Source organism: Stegodyphus dumicola, chromosome 3, assembly GCF_044657685.1.
Source record: "Stegodyphus dumicola isolate Sdum_Otavi_A_Nest chromosome 3, ASM4465768v1".
Classification (NCBI taxonomy): Eukaryota; Metazoa; Arthropoda; class Arachnida; order Araneae; family Eresidae; genus Stegodyphus; species Stegodyphus dumicola.
Window position 1 is genome coordinate 124,927,794 of NC_140770.1, and position 17,391 is coordinate 124,945,184.

Genomic DNA, 17,391 nt, shown 5'->3' on the forward strand with positions numbered 1-17,391 from the left:
AAATAGACAATACTAAGTATGATTGCTAAATATTACATTCTTTTTAAGGGAACATCATAATATAATTATAAAAATATTTTCTCCTGGGATATACTTTCATCAATGATATGTTACTGTAGCGCAGTTTTGCTAAATTCCTATAAATCAGTTCTAATTATTCTAAGCTGATTTACTAAGACTTGGAATGATGCTCAAGGCCGGCGCTAGACGTTTTGCCGCACGGTGCCTGCTTTACAACTTCAAAATTCTGCCGCCCAGCTCTTTCCAAAGTTCTAAAAATTTTGCGTTCTCTCAATTCTGCCGCCCGGTGCGGCAGCACCGATTTCATATGCTCTGGCACCGGCCCTGATGATACTAGGAATGACTAGGATTGTCATTTCCTCATAAACATGATGCTTACTAAAAATTATAGATGTTTTAATTAATAACAACCTTAAAAACTGGTTGTTAGTAGCTTTAATTTTGACTCCATACACTTCAACAATTAAAAAAGCCAAAAGATAGGAAGTTTCCTTGTCAGCCGTTTTTGAGTCCTTTTCTAATACTGCTAAAATTCTGCATGATATTTGTTTTAGAACTGCTAAGAAACTGCTAACAAAATTTTAAATACAAAAGTTATACTGCAATTTTAAGTCTGAAAAGTAATTAATTCAGACTTGAAAGCTCTTGAAACATAGAACTTGAGCTCAAAACAATAAGAATAGAATTTTGCATTCATTTTTTTTAATTATACGATTGTTGCTTCATTGATAACAATGTTATAATTAGTTCGCTGCATTAGAATCCATATTTCTTACTAATTATTTAAACATGAAAAATGAGAACTATAATATTTATATGTACTTTTTAATCTCCAAAGTCATAATAAAGTTTTCTCATAAATAGGAAATTGACTGTTTTCAACAGTTTTCACCTCTTCTTCAAGAAAAATTTCTTTTACGGTCCTAATTAAAAATTACAGAACAGCAGAACATAATCTATCTCACGAAATTTGCTAAAACAAATTCTTTCGCATTAATTTTGAATTTTATTTAACTCAAATTTATTCAATATTTCGAGTTCTGGATAATCAAATTAGCGGTATCATTCTAAAGCTGCAAAATGTAATTAAGAAGCTCAGCTTCGTTTTTAATGATTCATTTTACCACGCCACTAGGGAAAAAAAAATATCTGAGTTTTCAGATTTTCAATTACGTCCAAAGGGCGTTTTTTTAATGTTTTGTGTGTTACCTTTATTTATTAAATATCATGTTCTTTGCACTTAAGCCATAAAATTCAATTCAATAGCAATGCCGCAGCATATCTTTAGAATTTCCGATACACAGTTCCGTGCGCTGGAGACAAAAAGGTTTTTCCCATCCGTAGAGTGTTGCCATTGCTCCCTTTTAAATCGCTGAGTTTGTTACTCAAAAATTCGTTAAAGTTTTGCAAAATATAAAATCGATAATAAATCAAATTCCAAATTTAAAATTTGGTCTTCCACATGCCCATATTCGAAGGAGGATTACGTCATTCAAAATTCGATGGCTCTATGTACCGTTGTTTTATCACAGTGCGAGAAATATACATACATTTATGCAGATTTTTCATTATTTAAAGGAAAATCTGAAAGCTTTCATATTTCATATTGCGACCAAAAGGATTTTTTTAACGTTTTGTGTGGCACCTTTATTTATTAAATATAATGTTCTTCGCACTTTACCATAAAATTCAATTCCACAGCAATATCACAAAATATTTAAAAAGCGCAAAATTTAAGAATTTCCAATACACAGTTTCGGGCGCTGGAGATACATTTCTTTTTTCGTATAGTGTTCCCGTTGCACGCTTTTAAATGGATGAGTTTGTTAATTAAAAAATTCGTTAAAGTTTTGCAAAATTGGGAATAGCTAATAAAACAAATTCTAAATTCGGAATTTCAAGTGCTCATGTTTGGTTGGAGTGCTACGTTATTCAAAATTGGATGGCTCTAAGTACCGTTGTTTTTTGAAAATGCGGAAACATTCATGCATTTATGCAGAATCTTCATTATTTAGTTTCTTTAAATACAATGCATGGCAATAATATTTTGTAGCAACAGTTTGAAAAGTGAATCAACGCAGAAAGTGAAACTACGCAACATGTCGTTTTGAGACTAATAGTCCTTTGGGTCTAACGCCCCTTTGGGCTAATAAATAAATAAATAAATAAATATTAAATTAGCAAGTTAAAAATCGGAAATAGCAACATTTAACCGATAAGAAAGTCAGAACTCCTTATTACCTCGCTCGAAAAATGCAATTTTGAATACAATGATAATTTTGCTTCTTTATTAAATTATTCTTATAACAGGGCTTGCATGAATGGATTATATTCTACTACACGAAATTTTTTCATAGCAATAAATTGCTACAGTTAGAGAACGAAAGTACAGTAAACCCTTTCTAAGATGACTAGCACAGGTTCATAAGATTTTGGGCTTTTGCGAATTATAGAAATAGCTCTCAGCACCAATGTGTAAGTTCTCAGAAATATTAATCAAAGTAAGAAGATAATCACCAGAAGAAAAAACACTGTTCATATTCAGAAGTGCATTATTCTATAAATGAAAATACATTAAGCCGATTCGATTGCGTGTATGCCCGTATCTATATTTATATATAGTAAAAATTATAATATAAAATAAATATAGTGTAAAATATGTTACCGTTAAAACGTATAATGCAGTTATTTCCTCGAATAAGTGAGTATTCGACGGGGAAAAAACTAGCCAAAGCTAATTATTTTAAAATAACTATATTAATTTGTATAGAATATAGTATTCTATCAACTAACTAATGATAAATGCCGCACAGACGGTGTAGTGGTTAGGGGAGCCAGCTGCGATACCTAACGGCCTGGGTTCGAGTCCAAGGGAATGCATAGTTCTAATTGCCCGTCCCTTCATAGGAGGCAAAGGTGGCCCACTTATTAGCTGCATGCATAATAAAGTGACAACTACTTCTGGCCTTAGTCGAAGTCGGCTGAAAGCCCATCATTCATGTTAAAAAAAAAAAAAAAAAAAAAAAAAAACTTAATAACCAAAAAATCTGAAAGGTTTCAGGTTTTAAATTACGTCCAAAGGGGGCGGTTTTTTAACTTTTGTGTGTTACCTTTATTTATTAAATATCATATTCTTTGCGCTTAAACCATAAAATTCAGTTCAATAGCAATGTCGCAAAATAATTTTAAAATGAGCATATCTTTAGAATTTCCGATACACAGTTCCGCGCGCTGGAGATAATTTTTTTTTCGTATAGTGTTGCCATTCTTCGCTTTTAAATCGTTGAGTTTGTTAATCAAAAATTCATTAAAGTTTTACAAAATATGAAATTGATAATAAAACAAATTTCAAATTTGGGCTTCCAGATGCCCATATTCGCAGGAGGATTACGTCATTCATAATTCGATGGTTCTATGCACTGTTGTTTTATCACAAAGCGAAAAATACACATACATTTATGCAGATTTTTCATTATTTAATTTCTTCAAATATTTAATTTCTTCAAAAATATAATTCAGGTCTCTAACATTTGGTGGCAACAGTTTGAAAAGTGATTCGCCATTTATACGGATTCAACGTAAAGTCGCAAAACGAATAGTCCTCTAGGAGCAAAGTCTCTTTAGTCCCACCTAATGATAAACCGTTAAAGTGAAAAAGAAATTGACACTAAAAAATATCTATCGTTTTATAAATTAACTGATGATAAATCCTTAGTGTTTAGAAAATTATATTTCATATTACGGATAGATTAAATAATAAAGGAATGCGTAATATAATATTATTGCTATATTCGTTAAACCGTAATAAAATATAACAGACTATACTACGCCAATAGTTCTGTTTAAATTTTTACAGCTTATCAAATTATTAAGCTATTTAGTCCTGCAAACAAGCAGCTTTCGCGTGTCGTCTTTACTGACGATTCCTCATTTATCAACACTTTAATGTGACACAAACTGTTAACTTCCAGTTAGGGATGGATGAAATTTAGTTTTAAGGGCGACAATCATTGATATAACAGAGAAGAAACATTTGCTCCCCATGGATTCTTTCCTTCCGGGTGATGTGAGTCGATTTCCTAAATGAAACGGATGAAGCAAACGTGGGGGAGAACATACCATTTTCCCGCAGGCAAGTTGGAAAAACCTCCCATCGAAATGACCTTGCTCGGCTGCAGCCAACTCAACGTCTTACCCTTAAAACCTCCCTCAAGAGAATTCGCTATAACCCTGCCGGTTAAATTAGAATTTGGCTGGTTTACAAAACTAAGATTGGCGGCATTATTTGGCGAGATTTTAGAGTTCCTTTTTTTCCGTTCCTTATTTTCCGGGTGACAATTTTTCCGTTCCTTATTTTCCGAGGACATTCTTTCCGTTTCTCTTTTTTCCGGGTGACATTTTTTCCGCACACCGTATAGTCTTCGTGCAAATACTATACACTGCTACTCCCAAAGTTATATGTATATTTTTGGAGGCTGTTCTTAAAAATAGTATATACTGATATTTCCAAAATTGTATGTATGTTTTTGTAGTCGTGGTGCCTGGATACATACTAAGGGAAGCATTGCTTTAGAGAACAAAGTTGCCATATCTGTCGAATGGGATTTAACACGCGAGGGCTACATTTATTGTACAGGATATATTTATAGCACATTATACCCACATATTCTTTTTTTGCTCATGTTTTAGAGCAAAAAGTTTAACATCGGATCATTTTGCTTTTATAATTTTCATGAATTCCATTTTTAGGGGTAAGCGATACTATTTAATAAATTTAACTACACAGTAGCCTATAGCATTCAGTTTTATCTCTGTAATTGTGTTTATATTGTTAAGCCGCTTCTAACGCTTTACCTGATCTTGTCTGTAATTTTGAACATCACATATAAAATATTCGAACACTTTTAAGGCGCTTTTCTTTAAGAATAATTAATACGAAACACTGTAATCACATTTTAGATTTAACTTTCATAAAGGTTAAGGACAGACTATCAATATTTGAAATTAATCATTATAATTTTTTTTTAAATATTAATTAAGTATGTGGATACATTAGGTTTATTTCAGAACAGGCAATGCTCTCCTCGCGTTTCGAATCTAAACCTTCCGACTGCTGCTCTTGGACTTGCAAAATACTCGTATTATAAAAATCGGATGTTAATATCTTAAGGTATCCTTTTCGAAATAAGGAAATTATGCATAAAAATCAGTTTAAAAAATGCTTTTTAGGTTCAAAATTATTGCATTTACACGGAAAAAAAAATTGCGCAGCATACCTAAAAGTCGCAATATTTATCTACTTTGCCCTACTCTTGATCACATAACATTCATTTTTATTCTTTTAGTCAATCTGTTTTTCCACCCTTAGAATATTTCCTTCGGAGTAGAAACGGCCCCCAGATTTGATAATTCGTTCTTCATCCAAATTTGAAAAATTCTTTCAATATGTAAACAACAAGATGAGAATCAATAATTTTTAGAATGTGAAATAATCTATTTAAATCTCTGTTGAAATTTAGGACAGTCATTATACTCATAAATTTAAGGTTAGTTGCTCAACAAAAATGAAGGACTAAGTTTTGCATTTTGTGTTGTCCTGTGTAAGCATTTCGATAATAAATTCTAATAACATAGTTTCGTAAACGTGTGTTTAATTATGTTTATTTCCTTTTTCGGCTAGGCCTACCAGCAGCCAAGCGGTAAATTCGCTGATCACTGGTAGTTCGGTTGGGGTTCAAATCCTGGCGAATAGGCTGGGTGCATGGCGTTTTTGTGGTTTTCCTGATGTGCAACGTGTATACGAGATAGTTTCGTGGCCCTCGAATGCTTTGCTGTAATTAAATAATCCCAATTTTACAGCTCCTTATTAGAAATATTTGTTGATTTTCTCCGATTCTTGAATACTGTATATTTTGCAAAATATTAATATAGTAATTTTGCAGCTTCTTAATAGAAATATTTCTTCATTTTCTGCGATTCTTTAATATTGTATATTTTGATAAATAATATAGTAATTTTGCAACTTTTTAATAGAAATATTTGTTGATTTTCTGCGATTTCTTCGAAGCCCAGTGTCGACAAGTTTTAATATCCCCCTATTTTATTACATCCGTTTTCTAAATTATTATTATTATTTCAAAATCTTCCTGAAAATACAGTTTCTAAAACTTGCTCTTAAAGTTACTTTCAGAAATATTTCTAGCCTTTTTAAAGGGCTCTTTTTTCTAGCTTCAACTAAGATTTAAATGCTTACTTTATATGCTTTCGGCTTCCTAAAGTCTACGATAACTTCTTTTCTGACTGATGCAGAGAGGAAAATAAACTTATTTTATTTTACAAATCTCTGCTGTATCAAATAAACAATAAAATTGAAATGTGATTTTTTATGAAAATTGGTCATTTCAACATGTTCGGATGGATGTCTTAAGCCTGTGAACTCAAACTAACGACTAGCATGCTTCCCACGAAGCAATTTTACAATGTCCGCGAATATATTTCCTGTTGATTAATTAGAACTGTTATGAGAATTATTCATTGACAATGAAGAAAAAGTTTTGAATGTTTTGTATAGCAGTTTTGCTTGATTCATTTCGTAATAAATTCACTTTCGATTTCGTAATTCATTCATTACCAAAAAACGAACGTTTTTATTTCCCAGAAAATTTACAAATGAAGAAAATTAATTACACTGTGATATAAATCTTACGCAAAAATCTGAAGATACAAATTTGGTTAATTTTATTCGTAAGTGTCAAAAGATACTCTGAGAAAAAAAATTTTGCGATAAGAATAATAGTTTTTTGTCTGGGAGTACATTTACATGTAACACAATTTTTTTCTCTACAGTTGATGATTAATAAAAAAGAACTAGACTGCCATTTCGTGATGAATATATAGTTCCTAGAACTTTTCTTCAAGGTTGAAAACTTTGTCAAAATCGAAACGCTATGAGGTGTAACTGTAAAATGTTAGAGAGAAATGAGGATGTTTATAATTATTTGCATACAAATATGTGTATTTTTTCTGTATGCGTCGAAACAAAACTTCATAAATAAAAGAAAGAGAATAGGTTGTCATTATTTATTCTCAAGTTTTGCCATGTTTGGGAAATTTTCATAATTTGCTACCACTTATACGTACTTAATTAGTCTCGAAACTCAATTTTTCTGTGTCTCAATTTTGTGTCTGAATCACTTTTCAAACTGTTGCCACCAAATCTTATCGCAATGTTTTATTTAGGAAAAAATAAATAAATAAAATATCCATTATGTATGCATGTGTCTATGTTTTTACTTATTCCTCCGCCCAAGCATAGGCACCTCGAAGCGTAAATTTTGAATTTCGATTTTTCTTAAAATTTGTTTTTTCATATTTTGTACAAGTTTAATGAATTTTTGATTAATAAGCTGAACGATTTGGAAGCGGGAAGTGGTAATACTATTTCAAATAAAACATTTTTTTTTTTTTTTTATCTTCAGTTCTAAAGACTTTTGCTATTCTGCAAAATGTAATACGTATCTTTATCTTTCAGTTTTCATCAACAAAGTTGGCTATTTGAAAGCAATGTGTTGCCACTGCCTCAAATAAAATGCATATTTTGCTCACCCAGCAGCATGTTGCCATTTTAACGTTCACGTTTAATCTTTCTGTTATTTAGCAGCAATTGAAGTGATTGAAAAGCAATAAACGCAGTAATTAAAAATATTTCTTCTACTTTTCACTCCGATTTACTTAAATATAAATACATTTAACCATAAAATGTCTAATTAGAAATATTACATATTTTTATGAAATGACACTAGTTATTCAAATTATGTACTTTTTTATTTTTTATGATAACTATTTTAGGCGTCTTGCAATGCGAGCGGCTAATTTTTATAGAAATAATATAGGCAATATAAAAAAAAGTATGGCATCCCCTAGCACTCTATCGAAAATTCTAAAGATATGCTGTTTTTAAATATTATGTGATTCTGTTATTGAATTTTATGTAGCATAAACGCGAAGAAAGTGATGCTTAATAGTAAAACTAAAAAGCCAAAAAAAAAAAAAAAAAGTGCTATAGCAGGAGCGAGTACAAGAACAGATTGATAATCTGCGATAGTCAGCCACAGCATAAAAAACCGTAACAAACCCTCTGGTGCGACTTTCAATATTAGAATTCTTTAAGTTTTTTTATTGTTTCTTTTTGTTTAAGCATGTTATTTGCCCAAGTGGGCGTGGCTATTAATCTCGAAATGGCATTTTGCTTCGAATCACTATAAACGGTTGTATATCACTTTTCAAATTGTTGCCACCAAATATTATCGCCCTGTATTTTAGTTAAATCAACTAAATAATGAAGAATCTACATGAATGTCATGAATCTACATAAATGTTTCTCGCATTGCGAAAAAAAACAACGGTACCTAGCGTCATCAAAATTTGAATAACGTAGTCCTCCACCCGAACATGGGCACCTGGAAGCCTGAATTTGAAATTTGCTTTATCATCAGTTTCATATTTTGTAAAACTTTGACGAATTTTTTGTAACATTTTGAAAACGAGCAGTGGCAACAATGTAGGGAATAAAATATTTTTATCTCCAACACGCGAGACTGTCTATCGGAAATTCTAAATATATTCTGTCTTTAAATATTTTTTTTAGCAAAATATGGCGTTACCCCAAATGCACTCGAAACGTGTATGGGCTTGTAAATGAGGGGGGGGACCGTTTGGGTACAGTATAATATCTCAAAGCTTCCTTCTTCTTCTTCTTTTTTTTTTTTTTTTTTTTTTTTTTTTAAGTGGTAAATTTAGTACCTTAGAATTATTTGAAATAAACGTCAAGCTTTATTGAACATTTAATATTTAGCTGTCAGTACATACTAAAAGTTTCCTCGATACACCAACGTTTTCATTTCAGACAGAAAATAATTAATTTGAAAATAATATCAAATTGAATTTTTTCTTTGCGTCATTATTATTATTGTTTATAGTATTGCAGTAAATAAAATTTTAAATTTCTTTAAATAGCTTTATGTTGTTAAAAGAAGCTTTTATTTATATTTTAATACCAGGCCGTCGGATGTTACCAGATCGTGCATTCGGCGCGCCTGCCGACCAATGAAGTAAACACTTTGAGACCACTGGAATAAGACAAAAAGTTCTTCTATTCTGGTGGGACAAATAAAATGTCTTATCTAACACCGATTTTATCTATCCCACCAGAGTTTAAGACTTCGTAATGTTCGACTTATCTAATGGTTTCGTTCTCACAATTATTAAACTTTTGATAACCTTTTATCGATATAAGGCAAGGAAGGGCAAAAGGTTGGTGCCATTGCCATTATTAACAAACGAGCACCTGAAGGTTTAATTGTGGTGCTTCATCTGCCACTAATCACGTGATTCTCATCCTACTTTCTGTCATCACCTGCCTGCATCCCAGAAAGTCCCTCTTACTTCTAAGATTAACCCGGAAAATTGAGTGGTAATGATTTTAATTCATGATTTTTTTTTTTTTTTTTCTTTCTTTATGTGAAAATTTCACCGAACTGATTTCTCTCATTCCGATTCTTTTAATGATTTCTCTTTCCCCCCTTCCATTTTTTTTTTTTTTTTTTTTTTTTTTTTTTGTTCTTCTCCAATTTTTTTTTCGATGCTTATTTTTCCTCGGGCTGATATCGTGCGTCTCTAATAGCTCTACTTCCTTCAATGTGAAACAGATGTCTGAACACATTCTGTCCATAATGAATGAAATAACGAATGAAATCTTGATTGTTTTTTGGATATGGAAGCTTACACCAAGACACATTCCATTAGAAAATTTCGCTCACATATTTCAGTTTTAGTAAGTGATAATACAGGTTTTAATTAGAATTCAGATTAGTTTGAAACATACCTACGGCTGAGCGGTAAAATCGCCGAACACTGGTATTTCGATCCGTGTTGAAATCCTGGATAATCCCATTCTCTGGAATTGGAATTCGATCTCATAAGATTTTTTGTTCTTTTACGTAGGTGTATTTCTCTTAAAAAGTTCTTCACGAAGGCATATTTTCCCTGAGGCAGAGAGTTATCTCGTGTTTTGCAGTAATCAAAATTATCTCGTGTTTTGCAGTAATCAAAATAAACCAATCCAATACGACAGGGTGGTGGGTGTTTTTTTTTTTTTTTTTTTTTTAAATCACGGGCACTAGCTGTTTTAGGCTTTGGGCATTCATTACTATGGTCAGAAGCGGTGCTTATTTTATTATGGAGGCACCTAATAGGCGGCCACCGTTACCTCCGTTGAAAAGACAGGCAGTTTACATCCACGCCCCTTCTCCGGCATTCGAACCCGGGCTCCTTCACGACAGTCAGAGTCACTAACTACTTAAGCCATCTGGGGTGGGGGCCTCCAATCCAACAGTAACTTGGCAGCAAATATTCTTAGCTGCTAATAATTGCACCTGAAAACCATTTTGAGGCTGTATTGCTTTCCTTATGCTGATGTATATCCGATGAGAGCAAGGATGATGTTGCCAGTCAGCGTGGCATAAAATCTTGCGATCTCATAAACGAAATAATTATTTATTGCAGATTACAATTTACATAAAATTTTAATAACATGGAACGCAGCTATTTACAGAATTAATATAAAATGCCTTTATATTTATATTATTACATATTATCGTACATTATGTTTCGTATGCGCATGTAATTACATCTTAAAAATAATTTTTATTTACTATAATGCTTTAAAAAAACTATAGCTGTATAATTAATTATTGCTGTTATTGCTAATTGTTGTTGCTAAAGCAGCGGCTCCCAATCAGTGCTCCGTGGAGCCCTAAGGGCCATGTCATGCATTTCCCAGGTCTCCAGGGAAATAAAATAGGGATCACGGCCGCTCCAGTAAATTAAACGAAAATTGGATAAAATTGAAGCAAACAAATTTGGAAATTATATTTTTAAGGCGGAAATTCGCCATTTTGAATTTTGTGTTTGCTTTAGCAGATGATTCTTGGACATTATTTAGAATTGCTCATTAAAGAAGCTTCTCGTTCATTCTTTGAGAATTCTCGGAATTCACTTGAAAGCTAGCCTCATATAAATACAGATGCTTTTTGGATCTGGAATCGATTCACAGTGAACGTTAATAACGGTAGTATCGTGATTTTTTGGCATTCTTCCACAAACCCCAGGGTTCCATAGAAGCTTTGAGAAGTCTGCAAGAAAAAGAAAAAAAAAAAAAAAAAAAAAAATGTATTTCAGGGTTCCATAATATTAACTAAGGGGTTCAATGATACAATATTATTAATAAAAATATTTAATAATAATAATAAAATAAAATAATGTCATAGAAAAGTTCAGAAATTCGCGGATAGAAGATTTCTCGTATTTTCTGGAATCTTCTTTAGTTCACGGCGGGGGGGGGATTTATCCCTAGAAAAATTTCAGAGAAGAAATTATAATTTAAGCAAAACTCAATTTAGAAACAGTCAGCAGACAGCCTATGTCGTTTCATTCCGTATGGGGCCCACCAGCAGCCGAGCTGTAAAGTCGCTGCACACTGGTAGTTCGGTTCGAGGCTCGAATCCCGCGAACGGCTAGCTACATGGGTGTTTTCGTGGTTTTCCCCATGTGTAACGTGTATACGAGCCAGTTTCCCTTAGAAAGTCCTCCATGAAGGCATCCCTTCCCTTAGGCAGATAGCCCTCGAGGCTTTGCCGTAATTAAATAAACTAAGCACTTAAACCATAAAATTCAGTTCAACGGCAATATTGTAAAATAATTTTGAAATGAGTGTATCTTTAGAATTTTCGATACACAGTCTCGCGCCCTGTAGATTTATTTATTTATTTTTTCCCCCGTACGGTTTTGTCATTGCTCGCTTTGAAATGGTTGAGTTTGTTAATCAAAAATTCGTTTATGAAATCGATAATAAAACAAATCCTAAACTCCAAATTAGGGCTTCCAGATGCCCATATTCGGTGGATAATTACGCTATTCAAAATTTGATGGCTGTAGGTACCATTGTTTTATCACAATGCGAGAAACAGACATCCATTTGTGCAGATTTTTCATTGTTTCATTTCTTTAAATATAACACAGAGCGATAATATTTGGTGGCAATAATTTGAAAAGTGAAACAACGCTTGTAGTGAATGAACGCAAAAATGCCAAAACGAAATTAATTGTCCTTCTGGGCAAATTGCCTCTTTGGACTAAAAAAAAAAAAAAAATGTCCAGCACACGAGACTGTCTGTCGGAAGTTCTAAAGATACTCTGTTTTTAAATATTTTGTGATTTTGTTTTTGAATCGAGTTTTATGAGGCGTAAGCGCCAAGAACACGAATTTCATCTAAGAGGAAAATGATCTGCCATTTTAATTGAATAAAGATGTGCAATGAAAAGCACACTCCTTCTGTATTATCATTCTGCTATATCTCACTCAGCCAAACAACGCCAGGACTCTGATGCCAAGCTTCGCCATTCCTGTGCCTATCCGCAAAATCATCACATATATATCTATATATATTTATATATCATTATATATAGATAGATAGATATAGATTTTAACACGTATTAAATAAAAAAAATTAAAAGTTCTTGAAAGAAGAATAAGACAAAAGCAAATGAAAATAAATGGAAACGAATAGAAAATGTTGACTTAAATAAGATACCTTTAATGCAATTCCAAAACATGTAAAGGCTAAAGTTACTCAAGTTTATTTGGGATAGTATGTGCGATATTTGACGCGACGTACTAGAAATTTTGAGTATCTTAATTGTTCTTAGATCTTCACATCTATTAATGTATACCAATTTACTTACTTGCTTATAATACGTTGCCATGCGTATATGTGGATTTAAAAGCAACTATGGCTTTGAGGTTAAAAAAGTTCAGAAATAGATTTTTCAATTCCCTGTATTACGAGATACTGCGTAGCACTTCATCCTTTTCCATTATTTCACGCAAAAACGTACCTCAGTAAGCATCACCCTGTGGTTCTAGATATGAAGGTTCATTCAGATTCTCCATATTCATGAATGCGAACATCATTATTGTCCTTAACACGCGTTGAATATTTATTAAACTTAACACCGTGAATTTTGTCTTCAAAGTTCGAGTTTTATATGCATAGATTTCGTTTACGTTTTGTTCCGAACTCGTTTATATTTCTATTAACAACAACAGAAATCAGTCTTCTGTCATACGTTGCATCGTCAGATTTCTTATATTCTTATTTTTTTTAAGGCAAACAATGATGTTGTCAAAAGAGTGAGTAATTTACAATTGATTTGCGTACATAAAATAAAAAAAAGATTGATTTTTCTTGTGCTTAGAATTAATGAAATGATTGCCCAGACATGCTGCAATTTCTATTTTAAGTGCAACTCAAAGCAACCTTTGTTTCTGCATATGCAAAAATAATCTCAAACCGCATTTTGTGATTATGGATGAGAAGGATGTAGATAGTCGGATCCGGTGGCTTGTTCGCGGGCATTGTTGTCCTTGGATCTGAATTTATAGATGGTCTTCTTACCCCTCCCGTATTCTATCCATAGATAGACATACAACATTTCATGTCTGTATGTTACTTCTAATGCCCGAAATCAGTTGATAGCGTATGTTTATAAATTCAACATATCAGCGTATAACTATCGTGGTGCATGAGGCGACACCGTACTCTGGGCGAAGTTTTACGAGGCTTTGGTTTTGTGGTTCTTGTGAATGCCTTCCTAAAAGCGTCCTTCAGTTCATCGTTTTGTGTGATATCTTTGTTGCAATGGATGTTGTTGAATAATGTCCCATAAGTCATTCTCACATGATGGCGATCAGAATTCCTGGTAGCAGGAGCGGATGGGGCTGGCGGGAATTAGGGAAATTTCGCGAAGTGTTGGTGCCTCTGACGCTGCTTTATTTCCAGATATCGATGGTTTGAGGTATTGTGTGTGTGTGTGTGTGATTATGGCAAAGCCTCGAAGACTATATGCCTAAGGGAAGGGATGCCTTCGTGGAGGACTTTCTAAGGGCAACTGGCTCGTATACACATTACACATGGGGAAAACCACGAAAACGCCCATGCAGCCAGCCCGTTCGCGGGATTCGAACCTCAGACCGAACTACCAGTGTTCAGCGACTTTACCGCTCGGCCGCTGGTGGGCATCGATGGTTTGAAAAAGTTGAAACAATAATTTGTTGAAGAATTTATGCAGGAAAAAAAAAACGATAAATTCGCGGGAAGAAAAAATTTAATGACATTCTACAAAAATTAAAAGATGAACTAATAGTAACCATATGAAACTCAAAGTCTTAACCCCGTACTTGTAAGCTCAATAACTGTTAGATCTAATTCTGTACTTCATTGCATAAAAGCAAGGCATTTTCAGGTCCTGTTTGCCAAGATTAAGTCCTAGCAAATGTCCTGGCAACTTTGGTAAGGGTTGCTTTCTTCATGACATCGGCCTTCATAAAGATGGCAACACCTTTAGTTTTTTTGCTGGGCATCCTTACGTCTCGACGAGCGATGGTCAGTTTGAAAATAATAATAATAATAATAATAATAATAATAATAATAATAATAATAATAATAAAGTAGCAGTTTTAACAAGTTGCTGACTATTCGCCAAGATTCTAGCTTCACATAAGCGTTGCACGAAACTGAACTTCATAATGGTGCCATCAAACTTGCACTTTTATGCCACAGCACTCACTCATCTTGGAAAACAATGGGCAATAAGGAAAGTGTGCCGGCACCTTTTCCTCTTTTCCAGCGCCAATTAGACCAAATCTAACCGCCTCTGCTTTCGATTGGTGTTTGCAAATGTGCCTCTCCATCTATCGGGTAATGTGTCGTTTAGGAATTTTCTGGACTGTTGGCGTACTGGGATTTGTCCTGTTGAAACCAACAATCGGTTAGAAATTTCTTTGTAGCTGTGGAACAAACTTTTCACGCAAGCTCGTAAAATGTTTATTGACTATATTGATTTAAAAAATATATAGAGAAAGATATGTAACTTAAAGACTCATCTAACATTAGAATCTAGTTAGTGAATGTCTTTCATTGTGAAGTATAGAAAAAAAATGCACATGTTTGCAAAAAACATGAGGAAAGGTTTAACAAGATCTTCAAACCACCAGTCCACAAACTTCATTTCGCTAGCATTACTGATGAAATATTTCCCATTTCACCCTCTTTTAAAAAAAATTATTGTTTAAATTGAATGTTCGTTGGCTTGTTACACTTAACAGCTAATTGCTGCGAAGTAATTTTATAGCAACGCACAAACTTGAAATGCAGTTCTGTTTTCAGTCACGTATTATTATTCTAAATTGCCTACATATTTTCATGCATGTCTGCTTAAATCCTGATCATGTGTTTATCAAAACTTGGATTTATTAAAAAGGGTGTCATGCAAGGCTAATATTCGAAGACAGATCATATGAATTAACAAGTAATATAAAAAAAAATTACTCAGCTCCTACTAAGGTCAACAAAGAAAAATTTTTAAAATAATAATAATAAATAAATAAATAAATAAAATTAAATAATAAAAATTAAAAACATTTTTAATATGTGAAAAACCTGTATTAACATCAAAAGTCATCCACTACAAGTTCAAAAAAAGTTATTTGAACTTGAGTGAATGAATAAAAAGTATTTTATTAACGATTGAAAATTTAAACAGGATATAGGGAGAGTGTGAGCTAAAAGTAGGAATTTAAAAAGGAATTTGTAAAATAAATTGTCATAAGAAATACTTAATAAATATTAGAAATGGAAAGCTAAGTCGAGTGAAAGCAGAAAGCGTTGCCTGAACATTTTAATTCAGAAAGCTAGTGTTCAGTGTCTCAGTAAGTGACACTTCTTAAACAGGATGGATCGGAAAAGAGGGAATCGTTGGGGGGGCAGCGGTGAAGGAATTAGCGCTATTTTAATAAAGAATAAGCGTTGGATAAATCAGAGAATAAGCGTTGGATAAATCAGGGAAGGATGAATCGCTACTAAGCCAATGTCAGCGTCAATCATGTTTTCTAAGGTGAGCAGATCTGCATAACTTCTACATATTTTTTTAGCTTTGCTTAATCTGAAACAGATTTAATAAACATTTTTAAGCATTTAATACCTATTATTTACCTTTATATCAACTTTTTTTTTAATATTGAAAACCAAAGCATTAAAAAAAAAGACATCGAAAGGAAATGATAAACATAATCAACCATTGTTAACAAAGGCACCGTTTTGCTTAGGACACATCAAAACCATCTTTAAACAATTATTTTTAATTATTATTATTATTCTGTTTCGAAGTCATTTTTAATTTTGTTGTCGAAAGAAGAGTACTATCGAAATTTGATTGTATAATGATTTGTGGAAGATGGTATAAAGAATAAGGTACATTAACTACATTAAATTAAAAAAAGTTTTATTATTTCTAATTATGCAAACAATCGTCTATTTAATGATGCAGGTAGAATTATTCATTAAAAATTTAACCAAATTGCATTATAATGAATCGCCAGTAACGATGTGCAAAGTGCGTACAAATTTTTGCATAAAATCTCCATGCTTTGGAAGGTGTTTTTTTTTTTTTTTTTTTTTTTTTTTTTTTATTATTACTTCCGAATTTTAATAATTTATTTAACATTTGATAAATTAAAGCCCAGCATTCGGTATTTTACCGTCGCAATTTAAAATCCATACCTCCCACGATCTATTTTTTCGCGTAATTGAAAAGGTGGCCAGTCAAGCGAGAAAAGACTTTGGAAGCCCTAAAAAAATTAATTTTTTCCCCCTATGTACTCGTTTTGAAAATTTTCCTATTACTTTTCGACGGAAAAGTTTTCTACGATATTCATTCAAGTTAGGAAGGTTTAAAAAAATGGGGGGGGGGGAGAGAAAAGAAAAAAATAGTCAACCCAAAAAAACCTCCAAAAAGTGTATGTTGTAATGAAAAAACTGTGGGCTTTTCTTTGCACAAGAAACTTTCAACGTGCAACTTCCACATCAACGAAATTTAAATAATTACCACCTATTGTTCTGTTTTGAATTTTAAAAATTGCATCGGCGTTCAATTGAAATACAACCGTTCGCGTGGCAGAGAACGTGTGCAAGTACATATACACACTAGACGTTTTTGTTGGGATTAAATAAGAAATGTTTTTCTAAAATGCATTTTAATCTCCACCAAATACTTGCTAATTTTTTTCAAGTTTTTTTTCCTCCCCTTATTTAAGTTACTTTTTTTTATGCAAATGAAACAGAGATTCTATTTTTTTCCGCTGCGTTGTGAAAATGATCCCCCCCTCCCCACTCTCAATGACGAGCACTAGCCATTATAGGCGTTGGCCACTACTAAAGTCTGAATCGGTGATCGCTTTTTTGTGGAGGCACCTAA